This window comes from Cebidichthys violaceus, unplaced genomic scaffold (genome assembly GCF_023349555.1).
Source record: "Cebidichthys violaceus isolate CVI_PGR_0920_01 unplaced genomic scaffold, fCebVio1.0.p SCAF_114, whole genome shotgun sequence".
In the NCBI taxonomy this organism is placed as follows: Eukaryota; Metazoa; Chordata; class Actinopteri; order Perciformes; family Stichaeidae; genus Cebidichthys; species Cebidichthys violaceus.
In genome coordinates, this window is record NW_027176279.1 from 85,929 (window position 1) to 109,736 (window position 23,808).

The 23,808-nt window shown below is 40.0% G+C and overlaps 1 pseudogene; it reads left to right on the forward strand.

Moving 5' to 3' along the window:
• The window catches only part of LOC137868503 (serine/threonine-protein kinase pim-3-like), a 65,933-nt pseudogene extending 47,800 nt beyond the window's left edge, over positions 1 to 18,133 (forward strand).
• The last annotated feature ends 5,675 nt before the right edge of the window (positions 18,134 to 23,808 follow it).

The following is a 23,808-nucleotide window of genomic DNA, read 5'->3' on the forward strand; positions in this document are numbered from 1 at the left end:
TGCTTAGGATGTCTATATATATAGATATCTATATAGATATATATCTATATAGATATATATATATATATCTATATAGATATATATATATATAGATATATATATATAGATATATATATATATATATATAGATATAGATATATATATATAAAGTGATATAGATATATATATATATATATATATATATATATAGATATAGATATAGATATATGATGCTCAGATGGTGTATAGCGCTGGGTCACGTGGTGCAATTCTCCTGAAACTTGGTGTGCGTATTAGTATGAAGCCAGAGCAGGTGTGTGTCAAGTTTGGTGGCTGTAGCTTGTTGCCAAATTCTACCTGAGCAGGTGAGTCCAACAGCTTTGCCAGGTGAGCAGGTGTTTCTATCTGAGCCTGAGCTTCTACAGTCCAGGAGAGCAGACTCATGGCCTCCACACTGGAACTCTTTGGTCCACATTGGAGCCTCCACTTCTCCATAGAGCGCCCCCTGGAGGACTGATGGAGCTCCACAGCCAAGCTCCCTACAGACCACCTCTGCATCCTTCTGGTCAAAGTCATCTTCACACACTGAAGACCACCACCTGTTAGACTGGTTAGACTTCACCTCCAGTCTGCCTGGGCACAGACTAGTCCCATTCACCAGCCTGACAGAGTCTGGAGAGATGATAGAAGATGAAAGAGACGAGAGATAAAAGACACCAGACATTAAATAACATTCTGTCTTATTTTTCTTAGAAGATCTGTGACCCAGAATATAAATCTGTTCATAAAATGATCCCTAAAATGTGAAAGAGATGGGGCTGGACTCTCTCCTGAAGGAGTGTCCAGGGTGAAGGACGGTGTGGAGGTACTGACGAGCCCCCGGCTGAGCTGAGCTGCTCAAAGTTGTGTCCAGTAGGTCATTGGTGCCTGTTATGGTGGAAACCATTTTTGAATTATTAAGCTTTTTGCAATTTGTTTTGAATGGGATATCTATGGAGAAAATCTTCAAATCTTGTTAAACTTCTTCAACTTTCAAAGCCTTCTTCTTTCTCATACTTTCAGCTACAGACACCATAGTTAGACGTTTCAATAGAAGGGTTTTCAGCAGTGCAGTTTAAATGCTTTCGGGCTTCAACATTTTTCAGACAGGTAGTCTCTCATTTCTGTATTTTCAGCAATGTTTTTGCAATTCATTTCAGCTTTCAGCTTTCAGCATTCCAACGCATTTTCAGCAGGAAATGCATTTTCTAGTTTGTTGAAACTCTTCTTCTTCTTCAGTTTTTAAGCTACAGAAACCGTTCAACTATGTAAATGTTCAGCTTTTTCAGCTCATGTGTGCTATGTCTCATAATATTTCTAACTTTTTGAATTATTAAGCTTTTTGCAACCTATTTTTTGAATGGGATGTCTATGGAGAATATTTTTAAATCCTCTTAAACTTCTTCAACTTTCAAATCCTTCTACTTCCTCATACTTTCAGCTACAGACACCATTTCAACTTTCAAATGTTGAGAAAACCCTGATCAATGATTGTTATAATCATTTTGATATCTTTTACACTTTTTGAATAGTAGCATTTTTGCTTTTATGTGTTTTTCAGTCCTTTTCTGCTTTTATAATGGGTGTGTATGGCGCAGCTTAGAGTGCGTGATGTCACCGCTAGAGTGAAGAGGAGCTTGAGATTCCTGTGAAAAAAATATTTGTCTTTTGCGACTGACTCCTCAATTTTCACTCTTCATGCATAATTTTTGGATGGAAACGTAGCTAATCTTGTCCTTGTCGTAGACAAATGACTGTGGAACACATTTGGAACAAAAGCCTTTAATTGCCTTTAATTGAGAGGAAAACCAACTTTCTCCTCCATAGACCCCAATGTTAAAACGTACTTCAAAAAAGTCTTGCACAGACAACCGTACCCCATTTCTAAATCGCCATTGAAGCCACTTTTTTTTACACTACAGATCCAATTTTTCGCATGATCTGTTCTTCAAGTCATCCTCCCTCTCCAGTATTAATATTGGAAAAATAGGGGCTATGGTTATGGGGTTTGTGGTTTTGTTTGACAGGTGTTTTCCAGTCTTTTTCTGATGAAAAGGCTGTCAGGCTCACAGGTGTTCGTGCTTGAGCTAATTACTGATGTTTATAAACACACAGACTCACAGACACAAGCCTCACTCTCTCTCTCTGTGTCTCTCTCTCTCTGTGTGTCTCTCTCTCTCTGTGTGTCTCTCTCTCTCTCTGTGTGTCTCTCTCTCTGTGTGTCTCTCTCTCTGTGTGTCTCTCTCTCTCTCTGTGTGTCTCTCTCTCTCTCTGTGTGTCTCTCTCTCTCTCTGTGTCTCTCTCTCTCTGTGTGTCTCTCTCTCTCTCTGTGTGTCTCTCTCTCTCTGTGTGTGTGTCTCTCTGTCATACAGTCATTCAGATATTAGGGACTTTTAGAGGACCCCCCCCCCCCACACACACACACACACACACACACACCATTTTAAAATACAAGCCCCACTGAATGAATTCCAACTGAAATGCTTCTGATGAAGCCTGTCATTTAATAACCTGTTTGTGTTTATCTAACATTATGATACTTTAAACAATACTTCTACTACAACTACAACTACAACTTCTACTACTACTACTACTACAAATATCACTACTGCTGACATTGTTTAAGCCACAGAAACTATTAGAATATCAAAATGTTCAGCTCTTTCAGGAGAGGGTGATATGACTTCATATTTGTAATCTTTAAACTATTTATAATATTAAGCTTTTTGCAATTTGTTTTGTATGGGATATCTATGGAGAAAATCTTCAAATCTTGTTAAACTTCTTCAACGTTCAAAGCCTTCTTCTTTCTCATCCTTTCAGCTACAAACACCATAGTTAGACGTTTCAATAGAAGGGTTTTCAGCAGTGCAGTTTAAATGCTTTCGTGCTTTATAATCTGTACAATAGTCTGTTTTGTCATTTAGAAGAAAGAATCTTCCAGAAGACAAAATAAACCTTGGACTTGACAAAAAATAAATGTATTTTAATTAAATCAATTGAAATTCAACATACTAGCAGAATTATTATGTATTCCTGTTTTTTTATCGTGATAAAATATTACCCTGAGTTGGTAGTCATATTCTGCTTCATGGTTAAAGGCATATTGCTTCAGTAATAGTGGCAGCAATGCAAATAATAATGCATAGTTCAAAATTGCAACAGTTTACCAACAGTTTCATCATTATTCAATAATTTATGTACTAACCGCAGTTGATTAGGAATTTGTTTCAGTGCACTCAATAACCTTGGATCCTGTAATTGACCGCTTGTTCTGCTAGACTCGTATTAGTAGTGCTAGCGATGAGTGATATTATGGTAATTGATATTTCCTACGTACTACGGCTAGACCTGAAAGTTTTTCGGATATAGGGTACATCAAAAGAGAAACCATAATAATATTCTGTGTCATTCAATAATGACGTCACAATCAGAAATTCAAAACGTACAGACGCAAATAATTCATAAAAATGACAAACGCATTCCGTCGGTATCGGTCCTGAGCTTGTAAGCAGGACACAGTTTGTTCAAGAGGTAACAGTATATATAACACATCTCTACTCTGACAGTGATGAAAACTGTGTGTATTTATTAGTTATTAGTATTATTAGTTACTATTATTAAGTACAGTGATCATGTGTACAGACACAAACTTCTGAAAAGTCTCTACAGCTGACAGCTGTGATCAGCTGATCGGCCGTCATCAGAAACAGACATCGCTTCATTTTACGCTTCAGAAGAAAGGACGGCTCATGTATCTTAATTTAGTTTATTCTAAGGGCCTGTCTCCACACATCAGCCGCAGGGCGCTGGACAGCGCTTCAACCCACCCTTTCAATGGAAAAGCGCTCCGAAGGCTTTTTCCTAATGTTTGTATGACAACAATATTTTGAATATGATAACATATCACCACTGTGACCACAGTTGTATGCTAGACAGCATCGCTCCTTTGCTTTGTATGATCTATTTGGGCCACTATTTGTTTTATATTGTTGTTTCACCGATGTCTGCTTCATACGGACAATAGATAAACTCGTCATCTCTCAATCTGACAGCCGTATCGTCAGAGTAAGGCAAGCCAAGGGATACGGGGTATGGTAACAAAAACACAACACTCAATGGCAAAAGCATTCAAAGCATTACATTTCAGTCATTTAGCAGACGCTTCTATCCAAAGCGACTTACAATTCAGTATCTATCTACCATAGGCTCAGCTAAGGGAGCAATTTTGGGCTTAAGTGTCTTGCTCAAGGACACATTGACATGAGACTAGCAGAGCAGGGGATCGAACAGATGACGTCTGATTGAAAGGCGGCCCTGCTCTCTACTTAGCCGATCTGCTCCTACAAATGGGGGTTTCTGTCTTTGTTATGATAGTTTATGGGTACATCCCAAGTCTCTTAATTGCATCCCCGTTTCCCTTACTTGGGTCCTTTCCTTGCGTCTTAGTCCCTCCTCAAGGAAATCATGCGAGGAGAGAAGAAACGAGGAAATATGCTTTAAGAAAAAGAAAACTACTTGACACAACAGAGAGAATCAACCAACAAAAATTGGATTGTTTGTTAGTCCTAATCAGAGAATACACAGAGGCAGAATAACTGACGACTGTGATCCATAAGTAAGGAAATCTTTATGTAGGCAATAGTGAAAAAAGAGTATGATAGCCTACGAAGAAGTTAAACACATAGCCTAATCTAGGCTAAAAGAAACAGTTGAAGCTGCCAAATGCAGAAAGTACTATTATTTACGATGTATTACCATCACAACTGGCTATAAATCATCGACGGCGTGAATGTGTAAATAGACGGGTTTCTAATATCACTGCCTCTCTAAAGCACGATATATCTGACTATAATAACATGTGCGTATTATGATATTAATGTGTTGCTTGGATGTATTTTGCCGGGGCTTTAGAGGCAGTCATAGCGGGTTAGAGGAGAGCAGGGTCCCCCAAAGCATGTTGAAGGCTCCACACCCGCAGGAGTACGACACACTGTACAGCGGCTGATGGCTGGCACTCTGCCGTGGGGACTCCGCAGACCTCCCGCCCTCCGTTTGGTTCTCCAACATGCTCTGCGGACCCGGCTTGACTCAGACGCATATAAACGTCTATAGAAAATATGCATCACATATAAGCATCACAGCATTTAAATTAAAAATGAAGTTCACGTGAAACAACACACACCATTACTAAGGCAGAGTTTGAATTTAAATATTTGTATTTAATGGGATATATAACAATTCATAGATATAAAAACAGTTGAATATGAAGTGACATAAATAACACCACAATGAAAAATGGAATACACAACTATTACATTATAATAACAACTTTAAGGAACGCGAATACAACAACATTAAACAATGTATTATTTTACAATTTCTATCGTTCCGACACGATTGCCCGTCAATTTTATTGATACTTGGATTGGGGGTTCAATCATGTGTGGTTCGATTGGTGTCCAGAGAGCTTCTGCAATCAGAACTGTCCGACCGTCATCTAGGAGGAGGCTCAGGGTGCCTGGCTCACCCTCGACGTCCATCACGCCCAATGCCCCCACCACGTCTTCAGAGCTGACCTCCTGTCGTGAGAAATGTAGACATATACCCTTCTGTTAGATATTCTCCCTCTGTCACCAATCACCCAAACATCAATCGTACTTTTTACCATTTTTTAAATCCAAATAAACTACACAGCCCGTAGGTGCTGCTTATTCATTTTAAATGTCACCCTTTGTTCATATTTGTTTTTTTATTGTCACTTCAAATACATTTTATTTACATCACTTCAGCAGACTTCACTGTGTGTATTTTGAAGATGTGATTGTGTAAAAAGAATTGTCTAAAAAAACAAATGTCAATGTTATTTAAAAAAAATTAATAATAAATACAACAGCAACAACCAAGTAGGCCTACCTCAATTTTGGTATAGTTCGTGGACTGCAGCTGCATTCCATAGTCAGTCTGCGTGCCTTTAAGATGGGACACCTTGATACGTGTCCCAATCTGCAGCTTACTGTCCCCAGCAGCTTCCCTCCAAAGACAGAGACACATCTGTGTATCCCCCTGTAGAAGGTCATGTGAAATAATATTTTAATTTCTAATTCTCTGTCTCTTTCTCTCTCTCTCTCTCTCTCTCTCTCTCTCTATATATATATATATATATATATATATATATATATATATATTAATGACGAAAACCATGAAATTGCTAAAAACAATTAACATTGCTAGCTAGATATCTCGGTTAGCAATCGTTAACCGAGATATCTATTCAAGCCGCCGCCAATTCACGTATGTGTGTATATACACACATACGTGAATTGGCGGCGGCTTGAAATAAGGCGTTGGGGGCTTAGTCCAGAGAAGTTTTTGTAACGCCATTCTGAAATAATACAATACACACAAAGTTATAGGATAAGTTAAGGAGTAGGCCAGTAGCCTACACGTTTTTATCTGTAACATTTCTTTTATTTCACAGTGTGTTGCCTCTTTAGCACATTATTATTAGAAACTAGTGTTTCGTATTAAAGAGTTCTTACAGTTTACCTAAAACAAGAGATAGATGTTTGATATTTGGAAATAACGATTGCTAACCGAGATATCTAGCTAGCAATGTTAATTTGTGACTGGCAAAGAAACAAAAACAAAACACATACACACACACACACACACACAAGGTCCAAAGCGGTGGGATGAAAAGGCTCAGTGACTGCACAGATGTTCTCTGTGGTACGCTGTGTCCAGCCTGATGCAAGTTGTAAGAGGTGACTGTTGCTCTTTTCAAAATGTGATGATTCAAATCGTAAGTTAACCTATAAATTATCGAGTGATATTAAGAAAACATGTCACAAATTAGCCTATGTCTCAAAGTTGTTTTTTTTAAAGATGAATGAAATTGCCAGAATTTTTTGAAACATTATGGCTATATCTTGCTTAGCAATCGGTATTTCCAAACAGAAGTCATCTGTCATCTGTCTGAAACTATGTGTTTCTATTTCCAAATTTAGTTTGGAGGACAAAGCCTCCAAAGCCAAATTTCCTCATGTTTTCTTGTGTTGTGGTGGTATAGGAGCACCCCAGGTGGTGGCCTGGGAGTTTGACTCTACTGTTGCGGTACCAGCGTCAACTGAAAAGAATGTATTGGCCACAGTTTCGGAAGGGAAGAGTTTGCCACTAAATTTAATGAGGGCGGTATCTATGTAGTACTGGGCATACAGATGTATTCCATGACCTTCTCCAATCAGATCTGGGCATTCAACGGCCGGCGGGCCATACCCGGCCCGTTGGCTGTGGGACGTCAATGGGAAATTAGGAATAAAATGTAAATAATTGTACATCATGCACGGAATACAGCTGTATTGCTTTTATTTTGAAGGCGACTGTTGCTGTTTTATAATTGTGTATCTCAATTTACGTACGTTAGTATGTTCGTGGATGTGTGCGAGCAGCAGCGTCACTGCAATCACATTCCCCCGGAAGAGGACCGGTGTATCAGCCGGCCGTATCACAGCCGAGTCGGCAACCGGATTCAGCCCGACATGTTTCTTCCGCCATGCCGAGCTTACGCCGGAGCTGGGCCAGGTCATTTTGGATACGTGGGATGTGTTGAGCGGACACGGACATCTGAGGCTTTGCTAGCTAAACTGCAAAAGCAACACGCTCAGAAGACATTGGTTCTCTTTGGATCGATCTCCATATGTGAACAAACCTTCTCCGTGATGAAGTTTAACAAATTCAGATCCAGATCCTCTCTCACTGACGATCAGCTGTCAGCTGTTCTTCACATCTCACCTCACACATTCAACCTGACTTCAGAGCATCGTTCACTGAACTGAAGAACTGAACATGAGGTCACAGGACTATAAACAATAGTAATAAAAGTACAAATTTATCAGAAACATGATCCCTGTCAGTGTTTTACTATTATATATGGATATTACATATTTGTTTGGATCATTATTCCTGCTGCAGATGTTTCAGGTGGAGCTCATTTTTACTCCCTTATACTCTGTTGTTAGTTAGGAAGAGTTTGGAAAATTGTAATGTGCAAGTAGCACTTAAGCTGCCAGACTCAAGTAAAGTACCTTGAATTTGTACATGAGTACAGTACTTAAGCAAATATACTTAGTTACATTCCACCACTGATCATAATATTTACTCTTACCACTCGCAGCTTATCAAAACCATACAATTTACTGCTTTTTATAAAGGGTTGGAATAATATTGAGCAGGATTGAGTTCAGTCTCTCAGTCTCTAATGTCGCCCCTTGGGAAAAATAATTCTACTTCTACTTCTACTACTACTACTACTACTACTCCTACAAATACCACTACTGTTACTACTAGTACTACTACTACTTTTAATATGACTATATATTATATGAATACTTTTATGACTAATACTATGTATAGTACAACTACCACTTTTACTGCTACTACTACAACTGCTATTACTACTACTATTACTGCAACTACTACTACTACTACTACTACTGTTACTACTAAAACTACTAATAGTTATACTACTTCTACTATTACTACTACTACTACCACTACTACTATAACTTTGACAGTAAAATCGTTTAGCTTCAAGCTTTTCCTGCATTGTAATTCAGCTCTTAGCTTCTTTAGATAATACAGTTTAGCTTCCGACAGTTTTCAGCAGTACAGTTCAAGCTTTTCAATCTGAAAAGAAAGTGAAGCTGTTGGACAAAGGTAGTGCAGTAAAAGTACAATATTTTCCTCTTGGCTCTGTGTTAATGAATCTAGGGCCTGAAACAATTTAAGGTTTGACTGTATAAATAGTTTAAAAAATGGAAAGAATTCTCAAAATTCTAAAAGATTATCCACCTTGAACTGCTGAGTCAAGCAGAAGCAGTGATGAGGTGAGTATTAGACATTATAAACCCAGAGCAAAAGTGTATAAAATCAACTGTGACAAAGTACTCTTGCTTTATGGTTAAAGAGCACGTTTATATATTTTGATGTGTACATGTTGTATGAAAAGTAAAAGACATGATGTATCAATTTTTTTTGACTCTTGAATTTCCAAGTACCCTTAAACGCCTCATCTTAACCTCACTCCGGAACTAAACAGACCTTCTACATTGTTCTCTTGAGTCTTGACCGGTGAGTAACAAAGTGTGTTTCTATACTCAACGTGAAAAATTAAGCTTTCTCATTTACAATGGCATTGCAATTGGGTTCTAACTCAAACAAGATTCAAATTTAGCAAGAAGAGCAAACTTTTTCCCGGTGAATCAAAGTAAAACTGTGTTATTGACTTGCTAATACTAGCGAAGTGCTAACGCTAGCATAGCTGCTAACGCTAACGTTCGTCATACAGAGAGGCGAAGTCCGGCTCTTTCCGGTTGACCACGTGACCCTAAACTTTGTTTATACTCTCGCTTCGCGCCGTAGCGCGAGCTCCTAGCATGAACTGAGGCGTTTATACTCTATGCTAAGCGCTGCATTATTCTCAAAAACGCCAGAGGGCAAACAAATAAAATTAACTTGAAGAATTAAAAAGACAACATGTGTAAGTCATATATATGCTCATATACTGTAGGTGTACCAAAACCGCCATAATCAAACATCTACAATGAAGAGGCTTTGTAATTATCTGTCAACTCATATCTCATATTCATGGACTACTTTATTGCCTTAATACAAACACTGTAAAGAAATTGTCAAGTATTACATGCGTTATGAAGAAACAAAGGCTGCAAAATATTTACTTATATTGAGATTTTGAAGACCTGTTTCGAAAGCATCTAAAACAAATTGGCCTATTTTGTATTATCCCTAGACATGTAAAGTGTACATGTAAGTGTTAAACTACCAAACGCCACGTCCACTTGCTGGGCCTACGGGCACCACGTGCCGGCCGTGACTGTGGAATTTTCTGAATGAATTACACATATGATGTTTGTCAATGTAAAATATTAATTTCTAAGTCAAGAACATAGCATTTTGTTGTCAAAGTGTTGAACTGTAAGACTGTAAAAAAGACTGTACTTGCATGAACAACAGGTATTTCCCATTCTTTGCTGATAAAAACAGTAGCAGGATAAAACACATGTTAGATAGGTACATTTGTAGATGAATGTAGCTAAGTTACCTAGCTAGCTAGCTAGCTAGCCACGGTAACGACCGTGCGGCTGACCTGCATGATGCTAGACCAGAGATGTAGTTCACTGATCGGTTTCACACAAAACTAAATGATACTATGACAAATGTATGACGATCTGAGACTTTCTTGACTTGCAAAATTAAATATTAAAATCACAAACATATGTGTAATTCATGGCACAATTCAAACGGGATGAAATATACATTTATCTCTCACAGTTAGCTGCTATACATAGTATTTATAAAGTCCCACAGGACACGGCAAGGGCGTGACTTCATCTCTCTATTAACTGACAAGAAACCAGTAAGCTAATTAACGGGTTATTTCTAATATAAAACAAGTCATTTTCATCAACTTAACAAACTATCCTGACAACAATATGAAGCAGTAATGTTTGCTGTGGTAACGGTACAGTCAGTGTTATATAACGTCCATAAATATTTGGACATTGACACAATTTTCATCATTTTGGCTCTGTACACCACCACAATGGATTTGAAATGAAACAATCAAGATGTGCGTCAAGTGCAGACTTTCAGCTTTAATTTGAGGGTATTTACATCCAAATCAGGTGAACGGTGTAGGAATTACAACACATTTTATATGTGGCCCCTCCTTTTTAAGGGACCAAAAGTAATTGGACAAACTAACATAATCATCAATGTAATTGTCACTTTTAATACTTGGTTGCAAATCCTTTGCAGTCAATGACAGCCTGAAATCTGGAACCCATAGACATCACCAGACGCTGGATTTCATCCCTGGTGATGCTCTGCCAGGCCTCTACTGCAACTGTCTTCAGTTCCTGCTTGTTCTTGGGGCATTTTCCCTTCAGTTTTGTCTTCAGCAAGTGAAATGCATGCTCAATTGGATTCCGGTCAGATGATTGACTTGGCCATTGCAGAACATTCCACTTCTTTGCCTTAAAAAGCTCTTTGGTTGCTTTCGCAGTATGCTTCGGGTCATTGTCCATCTGCACTGTGAAGCGCCGTCCAATGAGTTCTGAAGCATTTGGCTGAATATGAGCAGATAATATTGCCCGAAACACTTCAGAATTCATCCTACTGCTTTTGTCAGCAGTCACATGATCAATAAATACAAGGGAACCAGTTGCATTGGCAGCCATACATGCCCACGCCATAACACTACCTCCACCATGCTTCACTGATGAGGTGGTATGCTTTGGATCATGAGCAGTTCCTTCCCTTCTCCATACTCTTCTCTTCCCATCATTCTGGTACAAGTTGATCTTTGCCTCATCTGTCCATAGGATGTTGTTCCAGAACTGTACAGGCTCTTTTAGATGTTTTTTTGGCAAACTCTAATCTGGTCTTCCTGTTTTTGAGGCTCACCAATGGTTTACATCTTGTGGTGAACCCTCTGTATTTACTCTGGTGAAGTCTTCTCTTGATTGTTGACTTTGACACAGATACGCCTACCTCCTGGAGAGTGTTCTTGATCTGGCCAACTGTTGTGAAGGGTTTTTCTTCACCAGGGAAATAATTCTTCTGTCATCCACCACAGTTGTTTTCCGTGGTCTTCCAGGTCTTTTGGTGTTGCTGAGCTCACCAGTGCGTTCTTTCTTTTTAAGAATGTACCAAACAGTTGATTTGGCCACACCTAATGTTTTTGCTATCTCTCTGATAGGTTTGTTTTGATTTTTCAGCCTAATGATGGCTTGCTTCACTGATAGTGACAGCTCTTTGGACTTCATATTGAGAGTTGACAGCAACAGATTCCAAACACAAATACCACACTTGAAATGAACTCTAGACCTTTTATCTGCTCCTTGTCAATGAAATAACGAGGGAATAACACACACCTGGCCATTGAACAGCTGAGCAGCCAATTGTCCAATTACTTTTGGTCCCTTAAAAAGGAGGGGCCACATATAAAATGTGTTGTAATTCCTACACCGTTCACCTGATTGGCACCTAAATACCCTCAAATTAAAGCTGACATCTTGATTGTTTCATTCAAAATCCATTGTGGTGGTGTACAGAGCCAAAATGATGAAAATTGTGTCAATGTCCAAATATTTATGGACCTAACTGTATAACAGTAACTACTGCCAGTGCTTTATATTGTTTTGTTTTTCCCTTATAGGAAACAAGCCTGGACTTTGAGAGCAACACTGAGATATTATCCCCTGAAAGTCCATCCTCTGGGGACCTTCAAGATGATGTCAAAAGGTTGGACATTGAATTATTATTGAAATGAACATTTCATTAACATTGAAATAAGGAATTCTTCAACTCAAAATGCAGAGAAATCCACTGAAGGGAACATTAACGACACAACCAAATCTTACTTCTTAGTTTCTTCTGCCATTGTCTTCTCTTCACTTGAGCAATCTGGAAAGAATAAAGTTTGGAGAAACACCGTCAAAGCAGAAAGATTGTCTGTGATAGGAAACCGATTCAGTCATGGTGGTTATCACACCCTTACCTAACTCTGACCCGATATGCTTCATGAATCAGCAACCTCCTCTAACACCTCTAACAATGGCGCAGCCCCCCCTCCTCCTCCCCCCGTCTTGAATCAGCGCAAACGTTTGGGGTAAACATGTAATGCCTTTTTAAAGTCCAAACTTTCTAAAAGCGTGACAAAACAGGAAAACTTTGACGGTTCAAACACTTAAACCAGGCGAAGCAACTAATTCTAATGAATAATTCCACTGACACACTACTGTATCAGTTCACATAACTGACAGGGCGCAAATGATTGCGCTAATTGCAGAGAGGTGTCACACTTTTTTTCATTCTATTTCCATTAAAAGTAACGGAGGTAAACACAGAGAGAGAGGGACCTGCTTTTACCGTGTCTGAAGATGAGTGTCGACAGGCCAGAGGTGGGCCGTTCTGAGAAGCTTTACCAAACCCCATACTCTGATTGGCTGAGCAGCTCAGGGGGGCAACGTGACCCCCAAAGTGAGCCCGCTGTCATCATGGAAATTTAAAGAACAGACAATGATGAGATAACGTAAATGTTAATATTCTTATCACTTTCATTATTTCCCCCCATGTTTTAGGGATGCTAGAGGTTTTGACTTGAGTTGTTTTGACCAGAAATAGATTAGCAACCATTTTTCTCAAGCATTTCCATTTGTTGGGCATACTTGTTGATCATTATCAGAGAAAAGACAGATGTGATAGATTGTTTTCGTTCTGACGTTATTTCATGTCTCTTCATACCTTTATCCTTCCCCTCTCTTCCATGCCATCATACTTTTCCTCTCTCGCCATCCTGCACACTCCTTTTCACATTTTCATCGTTCCCTCTCCAGTCCATGTAGATGGAAAGATGGCCTTGTTGATATTGTAGTATGAAACCGGAAAAAAAATCTTTGCATTTCATTTTTTTGTACTTTCTCCGACACTCTTAGACACTCCCAGGTCAGGTGGTGGTCTCTTCAACTCAGAGTGTCAGGTTTCACAGATCATCCAGTCAGAGTTGGTCTTCAATACAACCCCACTCCTGTCCTCTTTCTTTTCTTGATAGCCTAGAGCCTAGAGTTTCGCTCACCAAACCCGTAAGGCACGTGACTATGCTGCCATGGGCAAGTGTGTGACAAATTCATACCTGCTCTCTGAAACGTTTATTGAGGATCAATCGTACATTCGTTAACTAGACATGGGCTATCTAGACATTCTAAATGTTTAGAATGCACATTTCTAGTCACTCTGAACAATCACAGTGACTCAATCAAGAGTGAAATCGACCAGCAATTTCACCTCTGTTGTGACTTCCTGGGCACCACCGCTTTTACGGGTGACAGGTTCCCTGAAAGTCACACGCTGGACGTAGAAGGGTTCTTTACGGGGCAGACACCCTTGCTCTGCTCTATAAGACAAGCTTCCACGCGAAGCACGCAGTAGGACTTTTGACAGACAGCAGTTTGATTCTGCTGTTCCTAGCTCTGGCCAGCAGAGGGCACTCTAGGACCTCTCTTAGAAAATGTCACAGGCCCTTTGAGCAAACTCAAGCTACAGCAGGGACCTCTGACCTCCCATTTGTAGCCACATATCCCCCGTCTACTGTTGAACTTGTCAAGAGTGATTAGGACGTACATTTAAAATGTTTACTTGTATGCATCTCAATCTGTATATTCTTTGTACTTTTAATAGTTTATCAGGTAACTCCTCGTCTCCACCTCAATCCCTATATTTTATGTATTTGTAATAGTTTCATCAGATGTCACTGTGTTTTTACTTCAGAAGATGTTAGACTGCTCCATTAGCCTGCTGGCCTCCAAAATCCCGCTATCACGGGGTTCCTCCACCGCCTCCTCCGTCTCCTCATCCTCCTCCACCGCCTCCTCATTGTGCTCATGTTCTGGACTCAAGTCCATCTCCGTGTGCATGGGGACGGCAGGGTTCGAGGCTCTCAACTGCGCCAGATGCATCACCGTCACCTGATATTTGGCTGCCTTTTGTTGTAGCTCCCGAGCACCACGGTCCAGCTCGAGGTGGCCTTTCATTTTTCAGATGGTGGGGCATGGCCGCACATACTTTCTGACAGAGAGGGCAAGCGTGAACCATCTTTGTGCGAGTCATATCTAGAAAAAAGAAAAGGAAGGAAAAAGAGCCATTTAGATACGGTATTTCATCATGCAATTCGGGGAGAGGCAAACTGTTTGCCTGTTATCTGCTGCTGCTGCCTGCTGAAATGGCGTGGAACCGCCCCGCCCTGAAGTAGAGGAATCGGGGGGCAGTCGCTCCAGCCTTGAAGGCATTCATTCCCCCATGCTCCTCAGTAAATTGCTCAGTATGGCCATCTGTAGGGTTTTTGCTTAGCCTCCAGAACACACCCTTGCTATCAAATCATTCATGCCCACATGACAGCCATGCCATAGGAACAAGCTAAAGCCACCAAACTTGACACACACCTGCTCTGGCTTCATACTAACACGCACACCAAGTTTTAGGAGAATAGCACTAAGTGACCAAGAGCTTTACACAATAGCTCTTGGTAATCTGGGCCTCTTCATCATATATGACGCAGCCTGGGATTTATTACAACGGCCGTCTATGACAGCCATACCAGAGGAAGTAGCTACAAATGCCAAACTTAATACGAAGGTGCCACAAAGTGCTGGGAACACACACACAAAATCTCAGGATTTTAGCACAAACTTGCAAGAAGTTATAGACGATCACCGTTTTGGTGATCGTGGTTATTACCCCTGTACTTAGACAACAGCATATACTAAAGGAAGCAGCTGGAAGCACCAAACTTACCACAAACGTCGTATGGTGGGCTAGAAATACGCTCCCAAAATTTCAGGAGCCTAGCACAAATTTTAAGAAATCCTTACATAACCCTAACCCTACCTCTAACTCTAAACTTAACCTTCTATGACAGCCATGCCAAAGGAACAAGCTAAAGCCACCAAACTTGACACACACCTGCTCTGGCTTCATACTAACACGCACACCAAGTTTTAGGAGAAATGCACCACGTGACCCAGCACTATGTGTAGCGTGCACAGAATGACGTCACACAGGCTCAATCTGGTGCTACACATTTAATGAAAGTGCTCTGTAACATACAAAAATATACATTTAGGTGTACAGTCGCTCCACAGCGCGTTCTACTTCTATCCTGTACAGAGATTCTCATCCTCGCGAGACTTCAGTGTGGCTCTCCGTCACAGACACTGCTTATGTCGCAACACTGACACCTACTGGCGATCCACTGGATCTACTGCCTAACATGTAGCTGATGATAAATAACGCTGTACCCTCAATTTTAACTACAATTAACACTTCCTCCTCATAAACACATAGGAAACATAGTAAACTCTCTTAACTTACATTACACCCAAACAATTATTGTACTTTCTGAACGACATATGACTTGTTGTGCCACATATACACCATCTGGGCCTCTTCATCATATATGATGCAGTCTATGACAGCCATGCTGATTCAGCATTCCAAGTATTGTTCTTCGAATCTTTATTCCGCTATTTCTTCCGTCGCGCTTGAATCTCTTCTTCTTCTTCAGTTTTTAAGCTACAGAAACCGTTCAACTCTGTAAATGTTCAGCTCATAATATTTCTAATCTTTCAACTTTTTGAATTATTAAGCTTTTTGCAACCTCATTTCTGTATTTTCAGCAATGTTTTTGCAATTCATTTCAGCCATCGTCTACCCTCTTATATAGTATGTTATAACTGTACGGTGTGTTGATGGCGTTTGTTTACATGCAGGTTGCTGTGAAGCACGTGTGCAGAGACAGAGTGACGGGGTGGGGCTCTCTGGTGAGATCATACATGCAGATATAACTGTTGTATGTGCTGTGGTTCCTCTGGAGGTGGTGATGTTGAAGAAAGTGGGCGGGGCATTCGACGGCGTGGTGCGTCTGCTGGACTGGTGGGAGTAGGCGGACGGCTGGCTGATGGTGATGGAGCGTCCCGAGCTGAGCCAGAACCTGTTCGACTACATCACGGAGCGCGGCGCGCTGGACGAGGCGGCTGCGCGCGGCTTCTTCCTGCAGGTGCTGGAGGCGGTGCGTCATTGCTACAGCTGCAGCATTATCCACCGAGCCATCAAGGACGAGAACCTGCTGGTGGACCTGAGGACCGGGCAGCTCAAACTGATCGACTTTGGCTCGGGGGCCCTCCTCAAAGACGAGGCTTTCACCGAGTTCACTGGTGAGTCCGATCAGCTGAGAGAATCTGAAGAGCTGTGGGGATTGTTTCTGAAAATCTAGACGTTTTAAAATATCGGAAAGGTGTTTTGGGTCAGTGACTACCGTCCCATCATGCACCGGTTCTGTAATGTCGTCAGCGTCTCCGGGAGTATTTTCCCGCACGATGGTGATCCGTCACTTCCTGCTCCACTCTGACACACACTGTACCTGTAGTGATGTAACTCTCCTCCCTCCAGGCACGCGGGTGTATGGTCCTCCGGAGTGGATCCGGTTCCATCGGTACCATGGTCGCTCGGCCACAGTGTGGTCTCTTGGCGTGCTGCTGTACAACATGGTGTGCGGGGACATCCCCTTCCAACAGGACAAGGAGATCCTGAGAGGACGGATCTACTTCAGACGCATCATCTCCTCAGGTGAGCCGGAGCGTGACGAGATCACGCGACCAGGTTTTTACATCGACGTTTGAACAAAACCAGAGATGAGTGTTCTTCATCTCCTCCTTGTTTGTTTTTACTTCAGAGTGCCAGCAGCTGATTGGCTGGTGCCTGAGCCAGCAGCCGTCAGACCGGCCGACCCTGGAGCAGATCCTCCTCCACACGTGGGTGACTGGCAGCGACGGGCAGCGCACGGACGCCGCCAACGCCGCCAACGCCGCCAACCCCATCACACCTGACTCCTCCCCCAGCCAGCAGAGCCTCTGATTGGTCAGCGTTTGGCTGCTGGGAAGAGTTTATTTTTTTTTTGTGCTCCACAGCGACCCCCTGCTGTTCACGGGGGACGGAGCAGTTCCTCGTAGAGGCTCGACGCTCGTCGAGGGTTCATGTTCAGAGTGCCTTGAGTTTGAAAAGCTGCAGATCAGGAGTCGGAAAAGATATGTTTTTTTGAATATGTCTGCTCCCCTCTTCAGGTAAAGCTTTATTTTTCTACAGTGTCGGTTCATGGAGACGGTTGGTTGATTGTTTCTGTTGTTAAATGTTCTGTGTTGATAAACTACAACGTCTTCTCTCTGCCCTCGGTCTCTGGGTGTTAAATGCACGGTCAATGCAAATATTCAGTATTATATTTGTGTGTGTATATATATTTTTTTATATATATATTTTGTACATTCTGTTATATTTCTTTAGTAAAGAGACATTCCTCATCATTTGTTTATTTATTTAAGTTGTCGAACTTTTCTAAAATGTTTTTACTTTTTGTAAATTTTTTTCTTTTTTTTCCTGAAAACGGGAATAAAATCAGAATCAGGATTCCTCACATTCTGATTCTGTTAGTTCATGTTAGTTCAAACAATTTTTTCATAAAACTTGTTTGTATATAAACTGATTTTCTGTGTGATTTTGTGTGTCTTTTACCTAAAAAAAAATACATAAATAATGAAGTCTCTAATAGAGGAGCAAAATACATGAATTTGAACTTTTGTTTAAGACCGCCCTGAACAAACACTTAATGTTGTGACTATTTAATTGATAATGAAATGAACAATATAGGAAGACACAACTCTTTATTTCTCATTTCAAGGGTTAAAGAAGTCTCATAGTCTTCCATTAAGGCAACGAATGTTGAAATCGCTGAATAACTGAATATAACAATATAATTTATTGATGATTTAATTGCTGAATTGAAGGTAATCCATTTAATAATCATTGAAGCTCCACGAAATGGGCAAACAAACCCCTCAGTGAACACGTGGACAGCATTGGTGTTAATCAGTGATGGTAAAGAAGTAAACTCTTATATTTTAAGCAGCACGTTCTGTGATTATTTTGTGCACATGTGTTGTAGTAATAGCTGGTTGTTGTAGTCACTGCTTGAATTCAAACCGTCACTGTTCACTCTGAATGTGGATCGGTACTTTGACTGGAGGACACACATGACACCCAGAAACATCCCGAAGAACAGAGAAAACAGACCCCACCACACACTTCTAGTGGGCCATAAGAGATCATTGAGAGAGCATTGACCAATGAATATTTCACAATTATGAAATCACTATTATGGATGATTACAAACAGTACTACGCCTCACACGGGACACCATTATGTTGAAGTTTGAGCTGGTCTGGTTGTTAGGAAATGACAAATATAATAAATGTTATCAATAGAACTCAATGTTTAAAAACATTAGATTTCAATAATAATGGGGAACCACAATGATGTTGGTTCAGTAGTTCAAAAAGGAATGAAAATGTCTACTAAAAGTAATTATTTATTATCAAAATGATACAATGTAATTAACAGGAAATCACATTTTTTACCAAAGGAAACTTTCAGCCATTTAAGGTAGACTCATAACATTGCTAATACTAAACTATCAATTTGTAACTTTGATTAATATTCAAATGAACAAGAACCAAATACCACCATATCAACAGCTGATAAATTGAAGTATTTTAGAGTTCCTGACTAGTAGTAGTAGTAGTAGTAGTCGTAGTTAGTAGCTGTAGCTGCTGATGTTAACACATCTATCGGAAATCATGAGAAAACACCGACAGCATTAATCTGATATACATCTCAGCCTGTCCTGGTTGTCATGGAAACATTCCTATGTCTGCAGTCAGTCAGCAGCTTCTTGTGAAATCAGATATAATCAGTTTCACACAACCGCAGTTCGGAAAGATGTGAATATGATCTGTAAAACTAAAGACGAGTCTCAGTAAAGCTCCACCTCGTCCTGTATGCAGACATAAACTGAGGACAGCACATGAGACAATCAGAGAGACAGACGGGCAGAGAGACGGTCCACCTGGACGTCATGGATCACCTGTTGATGATGCTGCTGTTGTTGTGGATCTCAGGTAGGACTCTGAATTAGAGATGATGTGTTTTATTACAATATTTCTGTTGTATCTTTAAATCAGAGAACACACACACACACACACACACACGGGTCAACCACAAATAACTCTTTTCAAATTGGATGTAATGCATATTTGTGAACAATGTGTTTAAACTCACAAAATAAGGTCTCATTTGTTCACTTTTCAAAGTGGTTAAATATATTTTTAACAGTATTTTTTAACTTCATCTAAAAAATGTCAGGTGGCACCACCACATATTTGTAAAAATATATATATATATATATATCTATTTCCCTACTATTCATTATCACTAATACTTTGACAAGTATCCCTCAGAGTGTCTACAATGCCAAACACATACTTATTTTGTAAATGTCTTATTTTGATATTTTCATAAAGTAACACACAAAAGTGATTTAAAAGTATCCAAATGCATTCATCAAACGTATTAACATTACATATAACATTAAATTAAAACGCTCAGCAACTGGAATGCAACACTACTACAGACTAAATACAAATGGATTGTGAACAAATACAGGTTTGAATTTGATTTAAAAAAATACTTGAATGATTTTGAAACTTGTGACAAAATATTTCAAAACGTGTTGAACCATGTAAGGTCAACATTTCAGGTATAAACACACGGAAGAAACAATAAAACTGAAAAACTATTTCATTGAAATTTCACAAAACAGTTCAAGATTATTACAATCAAATAGAAAACTTCTTACTGAAAAATATAAATCGATGTGTTATTAATTATTGACTGCATGAACTGTACCGGCCTCCATGTTTAAATAAAAACACCACGAAAGTTTCCTCTTGGTTTAGAAAACGTGATGATGTTTCCTGAACTTTGTCAAATCGAACACATTCAAGTTAAAAATCCCCCAAAAATGAATCTAATCATAAGTCATTGATTATAATTGTAGTAAATCAATATTCCTGTAATGAATGTATATTCAGTAATGGTCTCTGTGTGCAGTGTTTTATAGTGTTGGTGGTAGAGTCCTCCATAGATTCACACTCATGACTAATAGACAGGAAACGATGCAGCATGTGATCAGTGATATCAGCCTCACTGTTTCCTGTTCACTCTCCTACAGACGGATCAGAGCAGCGTCACGTTACTGCTAATGCTGACTCAGGCTTTCTGACATGGACTTGTTTCTTCAGCATTGTCCACATGTTCTCAATGGGATTTAAGTCAGGACTTTGGGAAGGCCATTCTAAAACCCTAATTCTAGCCTGATTTAGCCATTCCATTACCACTTTTGATGTGTGTTTGGGGTCATTGTCCTGTTGGAACACCCAACTGCGCCCAAGACCCAACCTTTGGGGTGATGATTTTAGGTTATCTTGAACAATTTGAAGGTAATCCTCCTTCTTCATTATCCCATTTCCTCTCTGTAAAGCACCAGTTCCATTGGCAGCAAAACAGCCCCACAGCATAATACTACCACCACCGTGCTTGACGGTAGGCATGGTGTTCTTGGGGTTAAAGGCCTCACCTTTTCTCCTCCAAACATATTGCTGGGCATTGTGGCCAAACAGTTGATTTTTGTTTCGTCTGACCACAGAACTTTCCTCCAGAAGGTCTTATCTTTGTCCATGTGATCAGCAGCAAACTTCAGTCGAGCCTTAAGGTGCCGCTTTTGGAGCGAGGGCTTCCTTCTTGCACGGCAGCCTCTCAGTCCATGGAGATGCAAAACACGCTTGACTGTGGACACTGACACCTGTGTTCCAGCAGCTTCTAATTCTTGGCAGATCTGCTTTTTGGTGGTTCTCGGTTGACTCTTCACCCTCCTGACCAATTTTCTCTCAGCAGCAGGTGATGGCTTGCGTTTTCTTCCTGATCGTGGCAGTGACAAAACAGTGCCATGCACTTTATACTTACAAACAATTGTTTGCACTGTTGCTCTTGGGACCTGCAGCTGCTTTGAAATGGCTCCAAGTGACTTGTTCAAGTCAATGATTCACTTTTTCAGATCCATGCTGAGCTCCTTTGACTTTCCCATTGTAGCGTTTGTGGCCGTTTGTATCCAATGAGCCCTATTTAAATGGCCTCAGAGAAGTCACCAGCTGTAGTCACTCATAATCACTCACAAGAAGTTAAGAGGCCATGCTATGAAGCTCATTTCATTGACACAACTTTCTAAGTCACCAAAATTGTTAATTCATGTTGCTGTATGTATATTTTTGACCAAGCAGATTTTGTCACTTTTTCTGTGAACCCATAATAAAGTCATGAAAGAACCAAACTTCATGAATGTTTTTTGTGACAAAGAAGTATCTGTTCCAATCACTCTATCAGAGAAAAATCAGAGTTGTAAAAATAACTGGAAACTCAAGAGAGCCATGACATTATGTTCTTTACAAGTGTATGTAAACTTTTGACCACAACTGTATATATATACCTTATATAGATACATACATAGAATTATGGATATATTTATATATATACATACATTTATTTGTGTGTATATATATATACACACACACACGTACATATATTTAAAAATGATGGCAATAAAGTGACACTTAATATATTTGAATAGATTTTAAGTTTGATAAAAAAAAATTGAATAAATTAAAAAAAGAGTATATATAATAATAAGTATATCCAAATCAATTTCTAAAGCAAAACTGATTTATATTTACTAAGTATCGGAGAAAAAGTAATTTTGATTTACTCAATATCTGGGTGAACTTGATTTGGTTTTACTAATCCTCTGAAGGAAATTTAATTATATTTACTGATTATTTGAGATAAATTGATAAAAGCTTACTAAATATCTGGATAAACGACCAGTCACGCTGCCAATATTCTCAACGACACAGTTAAAGACTGTCAGAGGTGAATTTAATGATGAAATATTATACGAAACTTATGGAAAACTTACATTTCTGGTCTGTTTCTCTGCTGCGTTGGTGCTCAGCCTTCTGGTATCTCCGGACCGGGTAGCCTACCTTTGGACTACTGGTTACATCAGTTTCATCGCTTGTTTCATCGCAAAAAGGAGGTGCTTGGGATACTGGGAATCTTTTGAAATTTGGCACAAAATTCAATCGTGGTGAAAATTCCAGTATTATTGGGGTGTCCAGCTGTGGCGTGACATTTTGGCTCCATAGCGCCCCCTACAGAGTAGCCCCAACTTTGGGTTTCACCTAGCTGTATGAAATTTGGTAGGTATGTGGAACGTGATGGGACGTACAAAAAAGTCAAAAGGAGGTATATCCTAAACCAAACAGGAAGTCGGCCATTTTGAATTTGATGACGTTTTTGGACCGTTTCAAGGCGCCGTACTTTAACGAACTCCTCCTAGAGATTACACCCGATTGCCTTCAGATTTGGTCAGTATGCTCTTGAGACCTTGGCAGTGAAACGATACTCAAAGATCAAAAAGTTATCGAACTATGTGTCCGTGGCGTGGCGGCAAAAAAACACCATTTGCCATGAAACAGGAAGTTGTTGTAACTCGGCTGTACATTGCCTAATCTGCTCCAAATTTCTCAGATGTCATAACATCCTGACCCTGAACACATGTATATGACAATTTAGAATCATAGTAATAGCGCCACCTAGTGGCAACAGGAAGTCATAGGTTGTGTACTTTGACACCCTACTGCTCACAGATTAATCGGATCCCTCTCAAATTTTGTCACAAAAGCATTAAGACCTTGATAATGCTTCATTGTGAAAATTGTAGGAAGTTGTCAAAGCGTGGCGACGTGGCGGCTCTGCGAATTTCGATCCTTCGCTATGAACGAATAAACTGATGTAACTCGACTCCGCATCATCAGATCTTTACCAGATTTCACATGTTTGATTAAACTCCAGGCCTGAAGACATCTGCAAGCCAATTTTGAATCATAGTCATAGCGCCACCTACTGGCAACAGTAAGTTAAAGTCTTTATACTTTGGCTTGTTTCTCTTAGTTGGAAAATCAGATCAACATCAAATTTGTTCCACACAAATGTAAGAAGTTCATAATGCCAGTTCTCTAAGCTTTTGATGTTTCGTCGAACGCCGTTGCCGTGGTAATGCAGTCTTCGCCGTGAAAAACAATGGTCATTTGGAGAGGTTAAAGAAGCTCGAAACACAGGCAAACTTGACACACCCATCACAAGGCCAAAATGTAGTTCTATAATATGATTTTATTCAATCAGAGTGTTAAATCGGCTCAATAGCGCCCC